The sequence below is a fragment of the Panulirus ornatus genome, chromosome 9, assembly GCF_036320965.1.
Source record: "Panulirus ornatus isolate Po-2019 chromosome 9, ASM3632096v1, whole genome shotgun sequence".
NCBI classification, from domain to species: domain Eukaryota; kingdom Metazoa; phylum Arthropoda; class Malacostraca; order Decapoda; family Palinuridae; genus Panulirus; species Panulirus ornatus.
Genome location: NC_092232.1, coordinates 7,901,315 through 7,925,919, shown reverse-complemented (window position 1 = coordinate 7,925,919; position 24,605 = coordinate 7,901,315). Strand labels below are relative to the sequence as shown.

At 44.9% G+C, this 24,605-nt stretch overlaps 1 pseudogene; it reads left to right on the top strand.

Moving 5' to 3' along the window:
- LOC139750190 (zwei Ig domain protein zig-8-like) overlaps positions 1–8,714 on the top strand; it is a 69,504-nt pseudogene extending 60,790 nt beyond the window's left edge.
- Positions 8,715–24,605: the final 15,891 nt, after the last annotated feature.

The window sequence follows — 24,605 nt, the reverse complement described above, 5'->3', positions numbered from 1 at the left end:
GTGAGTTCCTCCTGCAGGTCATTACCTAGTACCACCTGCAGACCATCGCCTGGTACCACAGTAACCAGGTGAGTTCCTCCTGCAGGTGCTATCTCCGCCTGGTACCACAATAACCAGGTGAGTTCCTCCTGAAGGTCATTACCTAGTACCACCTGCAGACCATCACCTAGTACCACAGCAACCAGGTGAGTCACTCCTGTAGGCCCTTCCCAAGTATTACCCGAAGATCTGGTACCACAACAACCAGGTGAGAATCTCCTGCGGGGGCCATCATCGTCTGGTACCACCTGGAGACCATCACCACCTGGTACCACGACAACCAGGTGGTTCCCCACCTCGCACGAACACCAGAACTGACGAGTTACTGCAGCAGGCACATGTACCTAGTAGCATCTAGTATTACCTGATGATACCAGAGTCATTACTCTGACCATCACCAGCCAGGTACCAGAGAGACGAGAAAGGACCTCTTGCAGACCATCATGATCAGCGGGGACCACCTGCAGACCTGGCGCTGCAAGAACCCGGGTGACCTCCTGTACCTCCTCACCTGGTACGACACAACCAGGTGAGGAGGTCGTCATCCAACTCCTCGCCTCCTCGTCGCTGGGGCGAGCACTGGAGACACACCTGGATCCCGACAGTGTCCACTTTGCCTATCCAGGCCACACATCCCAGCGACCACACCAGAACCACACTGACCTACCTGACGAACATAACCCGAGTTCCTTCCTAGACCGTCGTCTCTCTGGGGTGTACCATTCCACCATGGCATGACCTCACCCTCGCCATCCTACCTGCAAAGCAGTATACGCCTGGCGCGCCCCTGGGAACTATGCGAGTGACAACTCCAGTTCCCCTTCCATTGGCATTACCGTACACTCTGATGATCAGGTGATGACCTGGTGATCAGGTGATGACCTGGTGATCAGGCGATGCCCTGATGCGTAGGTGACGCTCTGATGATCAGGTGATGACCTGGTGATCAGGTGATGCCTCTAATAATCAGGTGATGTCCTGAGGGTCATGTGATGCCACTAATATAATCAGGTGATCCACAGACGACTTGGTAAGACCCCCAAATAGCCATGATACCCCTCCTCAAACCGAGACCTTCACCTAATACCTAATTCTACTAGGTGATGCCATGTACGTCATACTAATCCCTTCAATGCTGCTGGGACGATATCCCAGGTGATACCATGTACGTCATATTAATCCCTACAATGCTGCTGGGACGATATCCCAAGCACCCGTATGTTGTATCCCGGAGGAAGTTCTGTGGTGGGTCGAGTCCCTCGCCGATACGAGCCCCTAACTTACGCATCCTGCAGGAAGTAAGTCTTCTCTTAAGTTACCCCCTGGACTCTTGGGAGAGGCTGGCCACGTCGAACGCTACAGTTCTCCCTGCACTACAGCCCTCCCGGTAGTGAGCCTAACATCGTTTGTAGCGCCAGCCACGATGGTCCAGACAAACTGAAGTACTCGTATGTTTAGGCCACCATTCGAGTGAGAGGAGCGACAGAATGCAAATGTTTTACCAGTGAGTCTCACCTCAGAATACCTCGTGTCAAGTAACCAAGAGCAAACACAGGTGTTTTTGTTTCCCCCTTTAACTCTATAGTATATTTTTTCTGAGTAACAAGAATTCATTCCATGTCAACACTTTAGAAAAAAAATCTTATCTAAATACAGCCATTCCGCGGGGGTACCTACCACTCACGCACACATATACACTAACACACACACACACACACACACACACACACACACACACACACACACACACACACACACACACACACACACATCTTATTATCATTATTATTATTATTATTATTATTATCATTATTATTATTATCATCATCTATCATTATTATCATCATTATCATAATTATCATTACTACTATTACTATTATCATCATCATCATCATCACAGCATTTTCTTCAATAGCATCACTTCATGTCCATCTGCCCGTCTGCCTGTCTGTCTCTCCGTCTGTCCCTCCATCCATCTGTGTCATCATCTCCACCCACTCTGGTCCCTCGAGAGACAGTTTAAGACGGAATCAGAGAGCGACCAGTAACACTCCAGTCACACCTCACCCGACCCTTACCTTCCGTCCACAGACAATAAGCTACACGTCACCGCGCGGGGGTGTCAGCGTGGTCGAGGAGCGAGGGGAAACGACCACCAGCTTCCTCCTCCTGCAGAATGCGAGGGCCTCCGACAGCGGGACGTTCACCTGCCAACCAGAGGGCATGGAGCCGGCTATAGCCACCCTCCATGTGCTGGATGGTGAGTGTGTGTGTGTGTGTGTGTGTGTGTGTGTGTGTGCGCGAGTGGTGTGAGGTGACAGAACTCTTGCCTTCCCAAGTACATAGGGTTTAGAGTATGTATGTATGTACGTATGTATGTATGTATGTATGTATGTATCTATCAGGCACATAGCGTTTAGAGTAAGATTATCTATCTATCTATCTATCTATCTATCTATCTATCTATCTATCTGAGACGGACTCGAAGACTTGTAAACCACACGAGACCAGAATAAAAACTAACTACAAACAAGAATGTATCTCTTCTTCATGGCTATTAGAACAAGTCTTGACGTATTAACATTAGATGGGCGAACATTACAAGAGAATATAGATAAAACAGTTGATTGGTTCTGAAAATGGCAAATAACTTTAAACGTCTTTGAATGTCAACCGTTGCAAGATATTCGATTTTGATTTGATAGGCCACAAGATAAATGACACCCCTTGTGTGTTGGATCTAAGGCTTACTGTCCTCAACACCTTCAACCTCTCCCAGCACTGTAACAAAGTTGCCAAGAAAGCAAATAGGATGTTAGGATTTAATAACAGAAAGTTACATACAAAAGCAGGAATGTAATATGGCTTCTGTGCCACCCCACCTCGAATGTGTGGTGCAGTTATGCCACCCCATCTAAGTAACGATATTCTCAAAGTGGAAACAGTGCAGCAAAGAGCAACTAAATTGATTCCTTCTTTACTTAATAAAAGCATACGAGGACATACCGAGAGATTGGAATTTGTTCTCTCTAAGTATGAGTCGGCTCCCAAGAAAGTTAATAAAACGTTTTGAAATACTTAAAGGATTCACCAAAGTCGATAGTGAAAACTCTTTACGGTCGTGCCAGTACGACCAAAGAGAGACAATGAATCAAAACTTAAGAGGTCAGTGAGTGAATCTGAATTGCAGGAAGTGTTCTTTACCAACGAAATCACTGACACATGGAATAAGGTTCCAGGTCATCTTATCCATAGCAACTCTGTTTATATATTCACAAATTAGGTTTGATCATAATCTGTCATTCTCCGGTATCAAATAATTCCTTTAATCAATTATCATAACGCAGTGGTATAATATCCAAACTTCTCAACGACTGATCTGGCCCTGGCCATAGTACGGCAACTTACAATCATTGGCAAACTCGTGTCGCCTGATTAAAGGGAAGAAAAAAAAATCACTTCATTATCCTCCACCACCAGGAGGTGAGTCGCGAGGTTGAAGCTCAGAGTTTATCCTTGGTATTGTTCGTATAACAAATAGTGAAGGGATACATGTCTTTGGTGATGGGATGCATGACATATACACGTCCACTCTTCCTTCTGACTTTCCTCAAGAAATTTCCTTCAGGCATATTACTCCTGCAAGGTATTTCTTTCTACCTATTACCCGGAAGAGTGGAGGGTCCTTTTCTTCTACTGGTTTTGAGGAGACTACATCTTTTACAGTAGTGTTAAGGCCAGATCACCTCGCTTGGACCCTGGGAGAGGGTGATCTATGTATCTATGTAACTTTATCTAACTCCTTCTGTAATAATCTCTGAGCATATTCCGTTTGCAGTCTTGTGGTTACACAAGTGTTTTCAAAAGCGTTTCATTTCTGTCTTTCCAGTTAATTCAGAAAATGAAGAATTCATGATACCGTGGAAACACACTCATGTGTTTTCCTTTGTTCATTATAAGTCAGCACTCATTCCAAGCATGTTAGAAGCTCAGCCCTAACATCTATGTTAGGTTCTCAGCACCAATGCCTCCCATGTTTGGGTCGTAGCCTCAGTGCCTCCTATGTTAGGGTCTCAGCACCAGTACCTCCTACGTTAGGGTCTCAGCACCAGTCCTCCCATGTAAGGGTCTCAACCCCAGTGCCTCCCATGTAAGGGTCTCAGCTCCAGTGCCTCCCATGTAAGGGTCTCAGCACTAGTGCCTCCCATGTAAGGGTCTCAGCTCCAGTGCCTCCCATGTAAGGGTCTCAACCCCAGTGCCTCCCATGTAAGGGTCTCAGCACCAGTGCCTCCAATGTTAAGGTCTCAGCACCAGTAACTGTCATACGTCCATTGGTGTATCATAAACTGATGCATTAATGACGAAGATCAACTTCCTTGTGTGAGTTGCAGGAGTGACTAACGAGAGCCTGTGTTTTGGTTCGTTCCAGGGGAACATCCGGCCGCCATGCAGACCAACTCTAGTTCTGTGTGCGCCCCGAGGTTGTCCGCCATCATCATGGTCGCCTTCATCGTCACGTACTGCGTCGTCGTTTTGTGAGGTGGTACACACACACACACATACCCACCTTAAGGGAGAACCTCTTGTCATCGTCATCAACTGCGTCATCGTTCTGTGAAGTACATCCCTTACTACTTACTTACCACTTACTTCCTACTACGAATGCGTCGCCAGGAAGGCTCGTGAGAGAGAAAGCGCGCGAGCCACAACGGGCCGGTCAGCGTCCGCTCACGAGAGGTCCTCTGGCGAAGTGGTTTGCCAAGTGTGACGAGCGCTGAGGGTTGTGGTGACTCTTTTAACAATGCTGTGTTCGACTGGATGTCCTATACATAAACGGTTCTCTGGATCATGAACGACCCTTCTGTTGAGGATAGGCCAGCCAACCAACTGTTCCGTGACCTCGAAGTGAACCCCTCACTGAACAAGCCAGTAAAAAAAAAATGTATTGAGCGAGTTCACAACGTGATTTTAATGGCTGCAGACTATCCCAGCCAGTGAGTCAGTGTTCATACCCTAAATATCTAAATCTAAATCTGAAAAACTGCGTAATTATGAATATCTAAATTGGGGTTTCATCATATGTATCTCATTAGTGCTGTAATTTTGAAATTAATTAAATCACTGAAACTAAAAGCATATAAATATCCATCAACATATGGATACGGTGTTTTGTTCGGACTACATCAGTTCGTTATAAATAAAAGCGGATACTTATATAGAGTGATTACGTTGTAAACGCCATCACTACCAGACCGCGTACAAGACTGGCTCCCAGAAATGACGTCTTTCATCAGAGTAGCAAACTGGTTGAGGCCAAACCTCACAGGACTCAGTACTTCACATCAGCATTGGTGTCCGACCCCCCGGCTGGGTGAACCGCACACACACACCCAAGTCTGGTCGACATCTACTTCACACCCTCAAGTGAGCAGCAGAACCGAGTCTGGTCAAGATCTGTTTCACGCCGTCAAGTGAGCAATTCAGTCAACATCTTGACACACCGTCAAGCGAGCGAGCGGCAGGCAAGCAGGCATGCAGACCCCTTGGTTGTCGACAGCTCCTCCACGCCAACGAGTGAGCATCAGACACAACCTCGAGGCTGATCCACCATCTGCAGACCACGGCCAAGCCTCCTTCCTGCATCCCGGCGCGCGACGCGGACCATCCACCAGATGCCTACAGCAAGAACCCCAACCATCGCCAACACTGGGAGAAAATGTTCTCCACCACACACATATACACACCCTAAAACCCTCTCCCTTGTGTACATAGTACCTCCTCAGTGTCCTTCCAGTCCTGTGTCTCGTGCGTCCGCTCTGTAGCTTAACACCGCAGACATTAGCTTTGATCTGACGATGATGTTCCACGCTGTATGGTAGGGTTGTAGGTCTAACTTTTTTTTTTATATATATATATATATATATATACATATATATAGTCCTGGTTCTTCCCAGTAACTCTCGAAGGTGTGGGGACGTGGATCTGTCGCTTCTAGACGTGTGTGTGTGTTTCTTTTTTTTCCATTCTGTTCTACTGACGCTTTGACCCCGAACGACCGAGGTTGAGGGCGTGCAAGAATTAAGGTATCTATGAACCCCATCTTTCGCACCAGCAACGAATATCTTTTGAGGTAATGTCTCTCTCTCCAGAATTTGCCTCATATTCACCATCGAGATACAGTTTTATAAGGTTGCTGACTGATATTGGTTGGCTCCACTTATACTAAAATGGCTCAGAGGCAGTGTACCTTATATTCCTTTAGCATTTCATACAATTGTACTCGATTAACATGTCCAGTAGAGAGCAATTAGAAGGGGCGTGATAGGGGAAAGTTTGAAATCACCCACGCGACTGTGATCATTCATCAACAACATATGCTGCGAGAACTGGAGGTAACAGCAAGATACCAGCCAGGAACGGAGGTCACTCACACACACCGCTTGCCTCCCTCTGTAATCACCATCACTCATTACCTTAATCTGGTTAATACTATACTCGCCCTAATCATCTCATTACTGCCATAATGGGGACAGATGATGGCCAAGAGTATGTACTTTCCAACATCTTGTTTCGGTTCTCTCTCTCTCTCTCTCTCTCTCTCTCTCTCTCTCTCTCTCTCTCTCTCTCTCTCTCTCTCTCTCCTGACACCACAGCTAATGCACAAGCTCAACGCTCTCTCCACTTCATCGCCACAGCTGACACATTCCCAGCCTGTGTTTCCTCCTTAACAACACAACCAAAATATACACAGCACTGTATCCCTTCCCCATAACCCGACGTAACCACAGCTAAAAGTTAACTGCCCGAGAGACAAAAAAAAGGCATTGAAAAAGCTTACGTACCTTCCTATATTCACAGCTTGATACATAACTACCACACTGCTATAGACGAAAGAAAAAGGATATATATATATATATATATATATATATATATATATATATATATATATATATATATATATATATCATCCCTGGGGATAGGGGATTAAGAGTACTTCCCACGTATTCCCTGCGTGTCGTAGAAGGCGACTAAAAGGGGAGGGAGCGGGGGGCTGGAAATCCTCCCCTCTCGTTTTTTTTTTTAATTTTCCAAAAGAGGGAACAGAGAATTGGGCCAGGTGAGGGTATTCCCTCAAAGGCCCAGTCCTCTGTTCTTAACGCTACCTCGCTAATGCGGGAAATGGCGAATAGTTTGAAAGAAAGAAAAGAAAAAGAATATATATATATATATATATATATATATATATATATATATATATATATATATATATATATATATATATATATATATATATGTACTCGTACAGCTCTTGTTTAAGTTGGAGAGCGGTCAGAATTATAGCTGCAAATACAGTGCCAATGCTGTGTTGTTCACAGATCAAACATCAAACTGTTGAATAAATGGCCATGATTTCCAGGTCTTCCTTGGTCTCGCAACAAGCAAGACAACCCCTCAGATATCTAGCCAAGTAAAATCTGCTGCCATTCATTTCGTCTTATTTATATGATAATCCTGCAAGCTCTCACACTTTAAATTTCCCCCAAGCGGAATAATTTGATGTTTTTCATTCGGTCTTATTTGTATGATAATCGCGCTTAGGAGGAACTTTAAATTCCTACCCCAAGTAATGTGAGGGTAAATTAACTCAATGGACTATGAAAAGGAAGGGAGGGGGGGAATATACTCACATGCTTGAGGGAAAGTAATTCTAAACATGTAATCTAAAATCTGATATATATATATATATATATATATATATATATATATATATATATATATATATATATATATATATATATATATATATATATGCCTTCCAAAAGCCATTTCTTATATGGTACCAGATGATATCTTCAGACCTCTCCCTACACACTCCCTCCTCTCCCTCTTTTGACCTCTCCCTACATTATCCCTCTCTCTCTTTCGACCTCTCACCACGACTTCTCCTTACCCATCTTCGACTTTTTTTTTTTTTTACATACACTTCCACTCTCCCTCTTACAACGTCTCTCAAAACTCCGACTCTCTTTCTTTCGAACTCTCCCACCACTCTCACTCTCCTATCTCCGGCCTCTTTTTACGCTCCCACTCTCACCCCCTTTTCAATCTCCACCCGAACTCCACAAAGTTCCCTTCTTCAGACCACTTTTGTACTCTCCTTCTCTGAACCTCTCCCTACACTCTCACACGCCCCTCCTCCCCCTACATTCTTCCGACCTCTCCCTCCACCCACAACCTCTCTCACTCGACCAGGTCTCCTACAACCTCAGCCTCCCGCTTCTAACCTCATCCTATTCCCTGTGTTATCCTTGTAACCTCTCTCTCTCCTTCCTCCAAAGACAAGCTCCAACACGTGCAGTCTTTCCCCTCCAAAACCTCGTCCTTTGTCACTCCCTTCCTCCCCTCCCATCCCCCAAGACTCCTCCTCCTTCTTATACACCCAAAGCACCTCCAGTGTTGGCCTCGCTAACTAGTAGTAGGTCAACTGGTGCTTTTAGGAGAGAGAGAGAGAAAAAAAAAAAAGACATACCCTACCAGCTAACGACCAGGCTAGTTCAACTAAGGTCATGTCAGCTCACCTCGTAACGATCAACCGATTCAGTCAGTGGCTAGATGGGTCAACACACACACACACACACACACACACACACACACACACACACACACATAATCACTTAACTTTTAAGTCTTCGGTTCCTCAATTGTAACTCTACGATTACGTTAAAAAAAGATCATCAACATTTCTTATGGGTGAAATCATACGTAAAAAATTTCGACATCCATTTACCGACACGCATTCGAAAACGTGTATATATACCACAGCAACATTTCTATAGAGATACAATCTTTTGATTCCACTGGACTTATCTGACCCTTAAAAATACGATTAAGGAATAAAGTAAATGAATTTTGACTTCTCTTTTTAAAGAGAAATGAGTTGCTATCGTCCAGTGTTATTGAGTTATCGATCGTATCTTATCTGAATCGGCCAATCACTCAAAATACATCGTAGGTAATATGGGATACCACAGCATACCCGTGTATATCTGCTGTTTATATATACATCCCGTCTTTCAGTATACTCCTCTCCCCTCTCCACTGCCAATTCATTCCAGTATACTCGCATCCCAGACATATCCTCCTTTTGGCCAAATATACTAGAGATATACCCGTTGTATCACACATCTCTATCCATACCGATATACTGATATATCTCGCCTCTATGCCTTTCTTACCGTCCTGATATACTCATATTTCTCTGTATAACATATCATAATTATACCACAGCCCCCTCCCTCTCCCCCACCCTTCGCACCTTCTCATTTCCCTGTCATACTCGTATATTCCCATTTCATTAGTGTGTATTCCTCATCATATTAATCATATCTCCGTTATACCTCTCATATTACATGAATGAACTCACATTTCCCCGTTTGGCAGTGTGAAGAAACGTCCTGTCATACTCATATGCTCACGTTATATTAGTTGTCTGATCACCATACTCATCATACCTCATTACATCTTCCTATCAACCGGTTATACCCGGTTATACCCGGTCATTTTAGTATGTTCCTGTGAGAACCGCCGTCATATATAACACACCATCATATCAACTGTATCACGCAAGATATAGCATATATCCCTCAGTTACATCCCTCCCAAACCCCATAACATACTATCATATACCCCCCCCTCCTTATACTCAACATATCTTCAGAGAGAGAGAGAGAGAGAGAGAGAGAGAGAGAGAGAGAGAGAGAGAGATCCACGACATACCCTCCTGATATGCTGGTCAGAGCAACTGTTCCAGAAGACCGATGTTCTTCCCGCGTCGTGTCTCGCGACATCACTGTACCTTCAAAATAATTTCAATATCTTTCCATTTGTCTTTTTTCTTTGTCGTTTTTGTCTTTTTTCTTTTTTTCCCCTTTGGCAGGAGCAACAGCGGCGTCCTTACACCTGTGTATGTGAAGTTGGCTGCCATGTGACCAATATATATATATATATATATATATGTATCTCTTGTACTGTACAGTATGTAAATATGTATTATATATTTGTATATGAAAAATATTAATAAAGGAATATTGTCAGTCTTCCAAGCTTGTCAGTACATTTCTTCCATCCCATCAGTAAAACACAGGGGAAAACAGATCTGTTGTTCTCTGGGTTCATCTCATGGCTACAGAGGCACAGTCCTTGAGTACGACTTCAGCGACCTTGGCGTATGGCGGTCTGGTCTCTGATGAGCTGACCGGTAAGGGTCAGGTCAAAGGCCAGGGGGTGGGGGGGAGAAAGTCGTACCGTCGTGTTCTAGGATCGTGCCGTCATGTTCAAAGGTCGTACCTTCGTGTTCTAGGATCGTGTGCCGTCATGGGTCTTACCGTCAAGTTGAAAGGTCGGACGGTCGTGTTCAAGGAGTTGAAGTCTCTTTAAGCAATACATTTCCTCGACCTGCACAGGAGCACGGCCGAGTAAGATTGGGGGTCGTCCTCGACCTGCCCAGGAGCACGACCGAGTAAGGCTTGGGTCGTCCTCGACCTCCCCAGCCACACGGCGCTAACCGCTTGAAGCGGAGAGGGAGAGATTACAACCTCCCCAGGGTACTAGCCAGTTTAGGGAGATGATTAGCACCCAACCTCTCCCTAGAATCGCGATACCAGTCAGTTGAGAGAGAGAGAGAGAGAGAGAGAGAGAGAGAGAGAGAGAGAGAGAGAGAGAGAGAGAGAGAGAGAGAGAGAGAGAGAGATCCAGCTTAACCAGCGGGACAGATGGTGATGTGGCCAGCCGGGCTAAAGTAGGAGGGCCAAGTCCACAGTCTCCCTTCACGCGATCGGACAAATAAGCGAGGTGGGTGGAGAGGAAGCCGCCAACAGCTCACACATTGAGCCTCGACATCACTCAATTAATTAAGAAGGAGAGCTTAGTCCCTCAGCTCATCAATACCTCGATATCAACCGGGAGAGGAAGAAGGGGCCTGAGCCCCTTCCTCAGCTCATCATCAATATCTTGACATACGTTCCCTCAGCTCACCAACACCTAGTCATCAACCTAGGATGGATGCCTAAGACCCACAGTGCATCGTCAATATCTTATCACAGCCAAACACAGCTGAAGGAGGAGTGGAGACATTCTCCCTACCAATTCTTCTTGAATCTTGACACCAACCCATATATATATATATATATATATATATATATATATATATATATATATATATATATATATATATATATATGGCGTCCTAGCTACGTCTCTTCGTTATATATCAACTCACTTATTTTTCTTTCTGTATCTCCCCTGATGATGTAATTATAACACGAAATTGCACTTGGGAACTTATCGTGTTTCATTTTCCCGTGGACATATGGGAACACACACACATATATATATATATATATATATATATATATATATATATATATATATATATATATATATATATATATATAGGCGGTTACCGACCATCCATATTTGTTAGCCTGTTGACAAGCGTAACCCAAGCTTAGCTGATCCCTTAATTGGATCCTCTGGGATTGTCGTGTTTCAGCACCCCGTCCGTCTGGAGAAGGGAGCGGAGGTTGGGGGCGGGCTGGTTCAGCCGCACGCTGCCCATATCACGGGGATCGTGGACATGGGGAGGTAACTTGTGTATGACGGGGAGACGGGGGAGATAAGTAAGGGGAGTATAGGAAGAGAACCTTCGCCTGCCCGTATGAAGGCAGGGGCGCCAGCTGTGGGAGAGAGAGAGAGAGAGAGAGAGAGAGAGAGAGAGAGAGAGAGAGAGAGAGAGAGAGAGAGAGCTATAAGCCACCCGACCATGTCGTCGAGCCAATGTCACCGCCCAGGTCGCCACGGGTGAGCCTCCCTTCCCCCAGCGCATGAGGGAGACGGAGCACTCCCTCACCTCATTAATTCACGACATCAGTCACCTTAAGCCGAGGGAGAGGAGAGGAGGAGAGGGGAGAGAAGGGAAAGAGGAGGCGGGCGCCGGGCCCCGCCGCCGCCCAGCTCACCCTCATTATGTCATCAGCTACCTAAAGATAGATAGATAATCCCCTGAGGGTTGCCACCGACCGTTAAAGAGAATGAGGTGATGGTTGGGGAGGCGGGCGGGCGGCCTTTAAGGGTGGGAGGAGGAAGGGGAGGTTAATGAAGTACATAATCTCACAAGGTTAAGCATGATTATACGCTTCAACAGCCCACTCCGCCTCTCCCACTCCCCCTCACCCTAGGCTGACGATACTATTAAAACGGTGAAGGGAATGCCAGGGCGTTCCGAGGGCAAAGTAAGCACAACATCTCATAACTACCACGGGTCATAGTCCTGTTGCGCCAATGTATATAGCGAGAGAGTGTGTACATAGTCCTGTTGCGCCAATGTATATAGCGAGAAAGTGTGTACATAGTCCTGTTGCGCCAATGTATATAGCGAGAGAGTGCTTACATAGTCTTGGAATTATCTGTCGATGGGCCACAGTCCTGCTCCGCCAATGTATATAGCGAGAGAGTGTGTATGGTCTACGGAAAATTTTCTCTCGATGGGCCATAGTCCTATTGCGCCAATGTACATAGCGAGAGTGTGTTGTATGGTCTTGGCGAATCATCTCTCGATTGGTCGCTCTGACACCTTGACGTTGAGGGCCTTAATTTAATGACCCGAGGTGCTGATAGGCACGAGGCCCTTCGTCGTTAGGTTGATGGTAAGTCGCAACGGTCATCGGATAGCCAACCTGACGAGGGTATACGATCCCCAGGTGACATCTCCTGCAGGAGGAGGAGGAGGAGGAGGAGGAGAAAGTGTGGTCTCCAGCGCTACCTTCTGCGAAGGACACGGGGGCAAAATGCTTCGAAAAAAAATATTCCTGAAAAGGTATACGAGACGGACCGGGATAGACAGGAAAGCAACACATAGGAATGTGAAACGGAACAGGTTGGATGGGATAGGAGGAAAGCAATAAAATCGGGCATGGCAATACGGAACGGGACAGATGAACTCTTGAAGGGAAAGGTACAGGAAGAGGGAGGGTGGTTGCACTAACTGAATAAGCTACTGAAAACCTACGTTTGACTAAAATCTTACTCTGTGAAAACTGGCTCACCTTGTTTTGTTAACAGCAGGAAACTCTTCATCACATTAGAACGACAGTGTCGTATAGAAGACACCTGGGCCAGAACTGTGACGTGGTCCGCTCGTAAGATAAATACAGCAATGAGAATGGCCCACCTTTGTTGCGATGCATTATACATAACAGCCAGAGAACGGATGTAAGCACAGATGAGTACACTTCATCGCGCAAAATGGCAATCATACTTGAAAGAAGAGAGAATATATATATATATATATATATATATATATATATATATATATATATATATATATATATATATATATATGTGTGTGTGTGTGTGTGTGTGCTGAGCGAGATAGAGTGATTACCTGCAGTGCTATAAGAGAGAGAGAGAGAGAGAGAGAGAGAGAGAGAGAGAGAGAGAGAGAGAGAGAGAGAGAGAGAGAGAGAGAATTTACTGTCGGCCAAGAAAAACGAGGGAAAGTTTTGCCCACAAGTTGCTGAGCGAGCGAGACTGACAGGATGACTGGATGTTCACCTGCACATATATATATATATATATATATATATATATATATATATATATATATATATATATATATATATATATATATATATATTGCCTCTGGACCCCATTCTAAGAGAGGGTCCGGCAACTCATGGCTGCGCTATTTCCAGTAGCAGGATGGTGATGGACTCCTTTAGCCTAGGAAGACAGATCAACAGAAAGATAAGATAGATATGTAGATCGATAGATATGTAATGCAGGTGAACATCCAATCATCCTGCCAGTCTCGCTCGCTCAGCAACTTGTGGGCAAAACTTTCCCTCGTTTTTCTTGGCCGACGGTAAATCTCTCTCTTCTCTCTCTCTCTCTCTCTCTCTCTCTCTCTCTCTCTCTCTCTCTCTCTCTCTCTCATAGCACCGCAGGTAACCACTCTATCTCCCCCAAAACACACACACATACACACACGCACACACACACAAAGCTGGCTCTTACTTCTTTTCAGTCACCTATTTCCCTCCCCCCCCTTTTTTTTTTTTTCCATTTACCACCTCTTGGTTGCTTCCTTCACTCGTCTCGTTCGTGGTCTATGAGAGAGAGAGAGAGAGAGAGAGAGAGAGAGAGAGAGAGAGAGAGAGAGAGAGAGAGAGAGAGAACATGGAGTTCTAATTTCTCTCAGGGAAAAATGGAGTCAGCCCTACGTCTATTTCTAGTTTTTTTTTTAATGAATTCTGTATATTTTTTCCAACGAAAATACTTTCCCTTGTGTTTCATTTCAACAATGATGGAGCGGTGAATGATGAATATAATTCATGTACATTATACATAAGTGATGATTAGATTGCTCCAAATCTTTGACGAAACAGAAGACAAGACCCGCACTCCGTCATCTAGGGCCCATGCCTCGCGTCCACACGACTCCGTCGAGACTACTTTACCATCAAACATACCCATCTCTGCCTTCACAGACAATGACCTCTCTCTTTCCAAACACTCCTCAACGCGTGCAGGACACTTGGGCCCCCTCACCCACCCTGTGATTTAAGTCAACTATCATTACGGTTCCGTCCGCTATAAAGTTTCCATTCCCGTTTTCTCTGGGTCCTCTGTGCCCAAATTCCCACTCCATCAGACTTGAGTGTCTCTTCTGCTTAATAACTTTACTTTTATTCAAAAAACTTCGCAGGTTTTCGTTATACACACTCTCCAAAACTCGGATACCAGCTTCTGCAGTTTCTCACTTAAATCTGATAACAGAGCCGTCATTCCTTAAGCTGTTACTACACAGCTCTGGGTCCTTATATCTACACCCTACGGTCCATGCAGGGAGATGAGACAGGCCGCCCACACTCGAGCCCAGAGGACGCCGTAAATCGACTCACGGCCTCCCCAGTAATGTCTAAACATCAGAACATGTAATGCTCACACGTACATCAATCTAAACACTGCCATCACTGCGCATCCTTTTTAAAGTCCAGGAAGAGGGTACGTTGTCCCCCCTGCGTCACAGCGTTGGCATCAATTGTTTGAAGAACTGATGAGCACCGACAATATTCCCCTGACACATATGAATTCTTGTTTTCCTTTATTACTGGCACGCTGTAGCATATCATTAGCTAATCAAATTAAGGGCCATGTCGCGAGCTATTATTACATCGCTCGGGGTGATGATGGCAGATGGCCATTTCATTTTCTCCGATCTGCTTTCTCATAAATTTCCCTTCATCGCGTCAAGCTCAGGAGGTGGAGAGGGGAGGGAGGCTGCTGCTGACGACATGCGCACCGTCCATTCCATGAACAGGGGGAAAGTTTCCAATCGTTGTTCTCGACTGATACTAATCTTCACCCTCTCAGTCATTGTTTGACTTTAGCGACCTCTCTCTCTCTCTCTCTCTCTCTCTCTCTCTCTCTCTCTCTCTCTCTCTCTCTCTCACTAACTAACGAGCCAGCTAAGGTTTTCACTCAAGACGAACTACCCCTGTGTGCAGATTTCCCAGGAGACTGGTAATAACAAAAGGGTGAAATTGCACGTGACTGTTGAAGCGAGAGCATCCGTCAGGGCAGGCTGTCTGGACGAGAGAGAGAGAGAGAGAGAGAGAGAGAGAGAGAGAGAGAGAGAGAGAGAGAGAGAGAGAGAGAGAGATTCACTCACATGAATAAAAAAAAAATACATGCTTGCACCCACTTTAATCTTACTTTGCCCTTCTATCTTCTGCCCTGCCCCAAATGAGAGAGAGAGAGAGAGAGAGAGAGAGAGAGAGAGAGAGAGAGAGAGAGAGAGAGAGAGAGAGAGAGAGATGTGATGGCGGGAGAGTTACCTAAGGCGGAAGGTCTTTGATACCACTCTGGGCCAAAAAAAAACAAAAAAAAACATAGGTGGAGGAGGATCCAACACACTTTATGAGAGCAGGATTCCATATCAGAGCGAGCGAGAGTGAGTGAGACCCCCCTATTAGTATGGAGCAGCCGCTTGCGAGAATAATAATTGTAATACGAAAACAACATCTCCAAACGTCTCCTAGGTTTTGCCATCCTCATTATGTGAGGTCTACAGGACAGAGTGGAGGTACGTACGATAAGGCCCAGCGCGTTTATAGTTCTGCCGGGTTGAGCTGAGATGTTTTGAAACACGTAGAAAACGAGAGGGATATTTAGATGACTATATAGATTGAAACTATTTTTTCGTGCTGTTTATATTAACCAGGGTACTCCACCCCCACCCCCCATGCCATGCTGAGTTGGTCCGAATTATGATAGACAGATATGGTCAGTGCCAGTGAATGGAAGGATAGAGGAAGGAGAGAGGAAAGTGTAAAGTGAAGAGCGCGGAGTCGTCGGCATAAGTATGAATAGGGTTGGAGGCTGAAGAGAGAAAATCACTTAAGGGGACAATGGAATGGTAGAGTATGTGATAGGGGAGATCCCCAAGGGGGACATTACTGCTAATGGTTAAGATGGGAAAGGGGTCGCTCCATCGGCCTTCACCGCAGCGGAACGACTGAAAAGGTAAAAAACTATGTGGTACAGAACAGAGAGAAGCAGAAAAGTCAATGGAGGAAGACTAGAAAGCAAAGAGATGTGCCACATCTTCGTAATTTCTTTACAGAGGTGGCAAGGACCACGTCAAAGGATTGACATATAAGGGCAACTCACTACATATAATGTGGTTCAAAGTGTTTTTAAGAAAGTGAGAGGTAAGGACAGAATTCTAAACACTTCAGATATGGCAGTAGTGAGAGCGATGGGTCGATTGAACAGATGGGATAGAGCGGTCCCTCCTCTCATGGATAGGCTGAGCGCATGAATAGGGATATATGATGACCTCGTATACAGCCAGTTCTTCGATGATACTCTGTACTCCTTTCCCTCCCTTGACAACTTGACGATAATACAGCCTTCATCTTCCGTCACTGCCCATTCCGACATCGATGGATCCACTCCACATAATTCAACTCACTTCCACCCCCTTCCCACCCTTTCCTGCTGACCCCTAAATACTCGTTCTTTTTCTCGAACCGAACATATTTCCTCTCTTAATCCGGACCAGTGAAGCATCTTGGAATAGGGAAGTCGTAACCTGGTTTAAATTCAACGGCACAAAAGCGCCATTTCTACCTATATACATTTAGAATTCTCTCGTTTCGTAATAGTAAATTTCAAAACACGGCAATTTAACCTTGCAGTAACATAAATATGCTTGGCGTAGCCATATCCTCCACTCCAACCTGGAAACCACCAGGAAGCGAAGATTACGAAATCCGATTCCAAAAAGGTGGTCGTGTTGTATAGGTTCCGATTTTCTTTCTACTCTCAAGAACAGCTATTCATTATCAACATGGGGGTCCTCATCCGCCCCGGGTATAGAGCACTGCTCTCCAGTCTCGAGGTGTGCCTTCTCCATCTTTCTCGAAGCGGATTCAAAAGCCTTCGAGCTCCTCACCTCTCCCGTCATCTCCTCCCTTCAACAATTCCTCTCCGTCAGTCATAATGCTGTGCTGTTCTCTCCCTGTTCCATAGGTACCATGTCGGTCACTGCTCTCTTAAGGGGCCGTCGGCGGCCACCACCACCACCACCCACTACGACCCTTGATGCCAGTGGCACGTCACTGGCTAATGTGTACCTCCCATCGTTTCTGTGTGAAGACCAGCCACACGAGGATTGAGCGTTACTATGCCTAACTCCTCTACTCGAATAACAAAGTTGTGGACTTCTCATCCGTCTTCTGTCCTTCCCCCGCTTCCCATTAACTCTCCACTTGTGACAGTCAGGTCTATATACACCTGTGGAGACCCTGTGTGTGTGTGTGTGTGTGTGTGTGTGTGTGTGTGTGTGTGTGTGTGTGTGTGTTTCATCAGATTCCGTCAACAAGAGCAAGTTACACCGCGAGGAAAAAGTCACCTTTTGACGAGCCAGTATCATTGGGAGCACAGTCTCATGAGAGAACTTCTCATTCCAAAGAGAGTCTACGTGTCCCTGCTACTGAAAATAGCGCGTACAGAATTGGGTCTGGGGTAATAATCTCTCTCTCTCTCTCTCTCTCTCTCTCTCTCTCTCTCTCTCTCTCTCTCTCTCTCTCTCTCTCTCTCTCTCCAAATAGACTAGCTGAGCACCGGAACAACGTACCATCACACTCATTCTCAAGACAGTGAACGCATAACGCAACACGTTTTCTTTCAGCTCAAGACCCGAAAGAGGGGACACGCCCAACTGAAAATCCATCGCCAAGATGTACTGGAGTGTGGAACACAGTGCAGCATAGACCAGTAGAATGTAGTTCAGTTTGGTAAGGTGATGTAGAATGAAGACAATAAAGTAACCTACCACATTATTTTCTGTGGAACTCGAGGATTCTCGCCTTATTGAATAGCTTTAGTCCGTTTTCTTTCTTTTTTTTCAGCACCCGCTGGCTGCTGTTGCCGGATAGGATAATTGGTCGTTGTTTTTCTTCTGTTTTAGGCCTATCAAATGTCTGGATCATTATCGCCAGCAACGTCAATACATTTTCTTTTTACCATTCAATGGAAAGGGTAATACTGAACAACGTTATCAGGTGGTTAAGGTCATTTTCTTAAGACTATATATACACACACACTCGCTAAACACACGCACACACTCTCACTACACATACACATTCGAACTATACTTACACACTCTCACTATACATACAAACTCTCACTGTACATACACATTCTCATTATACATACTAACTCACTATGCATACACATTCTCACTGTACATACACGCTTTCACTATACATGCATACAATACATACGCGCTTACACTATTCAAACACACTCTCACTACAGATGCACACTCTCACTATACATGCACGCTCTCATCATACATAGCACACTCTCTCTGTGCAAGGCACACTCTCACTATACATACATATTCGAACTATACCTACACACACTTACTATATATACAAACTCTCACAATACATACATACTTTATACATACACATTCTCACTATACATACATACTCTGACTACACATACAATCACTTATTATACATACACAGTCACTACACACAGTGCCACTATGCATGCACACTTTCAATATACTCACAAACTCTCACTACAATATATATATATATATATATATATATATATATATATATATATATATATATATATATATATATATATATATATTATCCCTGGGGATAGGGGAGAAAGAATATTTCCCACGTATTCCCTGCGTGTCGTAGAAGGCGACTAAAAGGGAAGGGAGCGGGTGGCTGGAAATCCTCCCCTCTCGTTTTTTTTTTGATTTTCCAAAAGAAGGAACAGAGAAGGGGGCCAGGTGAGGATATTCCCTCTAAGGCCCAGTCCTCTGTTGATAACGCTACCTCGCTAATGCGGGAAATGGCGAATAGTACGAAAGAAAGAAAAATATATATATATATATATATACACACTCTCACTGCACTTATGGCCTTCGTCGGAGAGAGTGGAGGGCTGGGAGAGTAGGCTCTCTGCTTCCTTATTACTACCTCAACCATCTGTAACAGACGGATAGCTACTGTTAGGTTATTACATACAGGCAAATTACATGTCCTTAAAGCAAGAAACTGCCATACATAATTTCTCTCTCTCTCTCTCTCTCTCTCTCTCTCTCTCTCTCTCTCTCTCTCTCTCTCTCTCACTTCTCTCATTTTCTCACTTTCTCATTTCTCTCTCTCTCTCTCTCTCTCTCTCTCTCTCTCTCTCTCTCTCTCTCTTCTCATTTTCTCACTCTCACTTCTCTCATTTTCTCACTTTCTCACTTCTCTCATTTCTCTCTCTCTCTCTCTCTCTCTCTCTCTCTCTCTCTCTCTCTCTCTCTCTCCGCCACAGTGGTGGTACGTGCTCGATTAGGACTCAAGAATAAAAAGGCTGGTAATGTGGCGCCGCACGTGAGCAATACCCGGCCAGTTTAAAGAGTGTGCTGCCGCTGCCGCTGAAATACATTTTCATCCGAGGTGATTAGCCAGCCAGCCAGTCCTTCCTTGATTTGGTGCACGGGGAGGGAGGGAGGAGAGAGAGAGAGAGAGAGAGAGAGAGAGAGAGAGAGAGAGAGAGAGAGAGAGAGAGAGAATGAGAGAATGAGAGAAATGAGAAAGTGAGAAAATGAGAGAAGTGAGAGAGAGAGAGAGAGAGAGAGAGAGAGAGAGAGAGAGAGAGAGAGAGAGAGAGAGAGAGAGAGAGAAGTGAAAGTGTGTGAGAAGACGAGAGAAGTGAGAAAGTGTGAGAAAATGAGAGAAGTGAGAAAGTGTGAGAAAATGAGAGAAGTGAGAAAGTGTGAGAAAATGAGAGAAGTGAGAAAGTGTGAGAAAATGAGAGAAGTGAGAAAGTGTGAGAAAATGAGAGAAGTGAGAGAGAGAGAGAGAGAGAGAGAGAGAGAGAGAGAGAGAGAGAGAGAGAGAGAGAGAGAGGTGAGGGTGAAAGAAATGAGACTATGTGATTAAGAAAATCTGTTGATGGCAGAACGGAGACCCAGAGTACTTCGACTCACAATGATTCTGATCGTCCTGGACTTGGGCGACAGGACCGAAGGCGTCACACAGAGCAATAGAGTCAAAGGAATTACAATCCCCCTCTTTATATATATATATATATATATATATATATATATATATATATATATATATATATATATATATATATATATATATATATATATATATATGCAGGAGGGTGAAAGGAGGGCAAGGAATAGAGTGAATTGGAGCGATGTGGTATACCGGGGTTGACGTGCTGTCAGTGGATTGAATCAAGGCATGTGAAGCGTCTGGGGTAAACCATGGAAAGCTGTGTAGGTATGTATATTTTCGTGTGTGGACGTATGTATATACATGTGTATGGGGGTGGGTTGGGCCATTTCTTTCGTCTGTTTCCTTGCGCTACCTCGCAAACGCGGGAGACAGCGGCAAAAAAAAAAAAAAAAAAAAAAAAAATATATATATATATATATATATATATATATATATATATATATATATATATATATACTCATTCATTTATTTATTGTTATCATTATCATTACTCCTATTATATACTAATCGCTGTTTCCCGCGTCAGCGAGGCAGCGCAAGGAAACAGACGAAGAGTGGCCCAACCATTCATATACACATATAATACATAAATGTCCATCCACGCACATATACATACTTATACATTTCAACGTATACATACATATACATACACAGACATATATATATATATATATATATATATATATATTGTTACGGAACACGTGTGTCTGTGCTCACATGTTCGCGTATATAACGTGTCATTTGTCCTTGAGCACCCCGACCCTTCCCCGAGGCGGGGGGGGGGGGGGGTAAGTTGTCATCAGCTGCGGAATATTTCGCCACCCGTACTGGACATGTCGCTGCAGGCTTACCAGAGGGAGGGTGATCTACGCAGTTGTGTAACTGTTCCTCCAACCAATCAGAATGTAACTGAAGCTCATAGCCAATCAAAATGTAAGGTTGTATAGCTAGCAGGGAACGCTTATATACCCATGACACCCGCTGAGTCTCTCTCTTTCTAGCCCAGCGAGGTAAGTGGTCCACCCCTGCTGTAAGTCCTGCTGTGTTGTAAGCCTGTAAGCCCTGCTGTGCTATAAGCCCGTTATAATTATTAGTGTAATGTTATCGAAGAACTGCCTTAGAGGAAAGAGAACTCCTGGCTTGAAATCTTATCTGGAATGTTAAGTCACGTACGAATGTTACCTCATGTTTAATGTTAACTCTTATGTTCAGTGTTAACGTAATGTTTCATGCTTGATTTATGTGCCTATCTTTGTACACTTGAATTCTTTCATTATAAGTAGATTTAGTGTAATGCTGGTCTTTAATTCAATCCCATAACTATTATTGCGTTATCCTGAGTTGTGCAACTTGACAAATCTATAACGTCCTTGCAAGACAAGGAACAGTAGTATTTGTAACATATGTTACTGGCGACCTTGCCTGAATAAGTGTTGAATTCGTAACATATAAATTGGCGACCTCGCCAGGATATTTCTTGCCTTAACGGAATCTCTTTCCTTGATTCATTAATCATGTCGTTGATCAGTGGTGACAATACCGCTCCATCATTAATGTCGGCCAAAGTCTCGATCCTTCCCCATATCCCTAGCGATATTAATGTTGATCTCAGTTATTGGCGAAAGCAGCTAGAGATAGCTAAGATCAATGCGCAAGTGCAAGTACAGAAGGAGCAGACTGAACAAGTTAGGTTAGCTCTCGAACGTGAAAAACTTAGACTTAACGCTTCACCATCAGGACCAGTGTCGTCTCAGTTGGGTAACTTACATCTCGTACCAAAGTTCAGTAAACTTGACGCGGGCAGGCATTCAAAGGGCTACGACAGCAGAGGGAGGACCAATGATTATGTAATCCCACCTGAAGCTGCTACCTTGCCGGTAACTCATGAAAGTAAGGGGAAATACTCCAACAGAGTTAAGAGTTGTTTTTATTGTGGCAAGGCTGGGCACCAGGTGAGGGATTGCTGGGCTCGAGAGGAGGAATTTAGAGATTCTACCGTGAGTAGACCGGTGAATCTCGTCTCAACTTTAGGGCCACTTAGTAAAGTAGGTGAGGCTGTCCCTGCTCTTAGGAAAAAGAGGGGTTGCGAGAGTGTAGTTAAGGATCAGTTCTGTGGGAACTACAATGCGTTCCTGTCTGAGGGCTATGTTAGTAGATGTGGTGTACGACGAAAAGTAACTGTATTACGGGATTCTGGTTCTCTGCAGTCCCTGATGTTGGATGGCTTGGTGCCGCGAGGAGAGTTTGGAGACCGAGTCTTGCTAGAAGGATTGTCGGGTTCCGAGGAAGCTCCACTAGTCGATGTGAGGGTAGAAACAGATCTCTTCACGGGCCATGCTCTCATAGGGGTTGTAGATAGGTTACCTGTCTCAGGTGTGGACTTTGTGTTAGGCAGTGACCTAGCGGGAGGGAAGATGAACCCAATGCCGGTGTTGCCTACGGGCCCGGTGGAGTCCACGGAGACAGTGCAGCTTGACGAAGAAGTCCCAGAGTTAGTCCCCAACCACGATGTTGCTAGGTCGATGACAGCTGGCACGGCAGGCCGTGTGCCTGACGACATAGCCGTTGAAACGGAGGAAGTGAAGACCAGCGAGAGGAAGCTGTGTGATACCCTCTCCCCTGGTACAGACTCCGTTGAAATGCAGGAAGTTAAGACTCTCCCCCCGACTGAGACCAGCGAGAGGAAGCTGTGTGATACCCTCTCCCCTGGTGTAGCCTCCGTTGAGACAGTGGACCTAAAGACTCATCATGAGAGTGAGGCCAGCGAGAGGAAGCTGTGTGATACCCTCTCCCCTGGTGTAACCTCCGTTGAGACAGTGGACCTAAAGACTCTTCATGAGAGTGAGGCCAGCGAGAGGAAGCTGTGTGATACCCTCTCCCCTGGTGTAACCTCCGTTGAGACGGCGGACTTAAAGACTGTTCCTGAGAGCGAGTCTAGTGAGAGGAAGCTGTGTGATACCCTCTCCCCTGGTGTAGACTCCGTTGAGACTGAGGATTTGTCTCATGCCCATTCAAGAGAGAAGACTCTCCCTGAGGATGAAATTAGTGAGGAGAAGATGTGTGATGCCTCCTGTGCTGTTTACGAGTCCGTACAAGAGTCAGTGGGTGAGACTGAGGATTTGTCTCGCGCCCATTCCAGAGAGACTCAGGAACGGAGGACAGTATGGTATGACAAACGATCTCGTTTAAGAAGGTTTGAGGCGGGCGACGAGGTGTTGCTTCTACTACAGCAGTCAGGTCAACCCTTGGTTGTCCTTTCTAAGGGTTCTTACAACATTATCTGGAGTGTAAGAGGCTCCAATTACCTTGTCTCTACCCGCGATAGGTGCAGAGGTCGGAGATTATGTCCCGTCAACATGCCTAAGCCATATTTCAGTCGTGATCCTCCACCCTTGGAACCGAAGGTGCCAGTCTGCATCATCTTACGTCCAGCAGTAGCCGTGTGTGACGAAGTCGACGACGTAGCTGCGTGTGCCTCGAAGACTTGGGACCCGGGCGGAGGCGTGAGAGAACTGAAGTGTTGCTTGGAAATAGCTGGGTACTATACGTTGTTCATTGTAAATTTTACAACAGTCGTAACCCCTCTGACAGATTTATTGAAGATTGATATCAGATGTTTAGAATGAGCAGTGTGAGACAGTCTCTCTTATTAGTTAGGAACCCTACTTTTCAACTGTTTTATTTTGCAGGCTCCAACCAGATTAGCTGTGAATGCCGCCAGTGTTGTAAAGGCTGGTAAGGTCCCCCATGCAGGAGGACAAGAAAGAAGGTTGAGCATAAACAGATAGCCCCACCATGAAGAGGGAACTTTTGTTTTCCTATTTGTATTGTAGCATTTTCTTAATGTGTTCTTCAGGCAATTATAGAAGTGTAACCTTTGTTTTCCTATTTGTATTATAACACTATATATTTGTGTTCTTCAGCCAATCAATTTAGAGTGTACTGAATGCC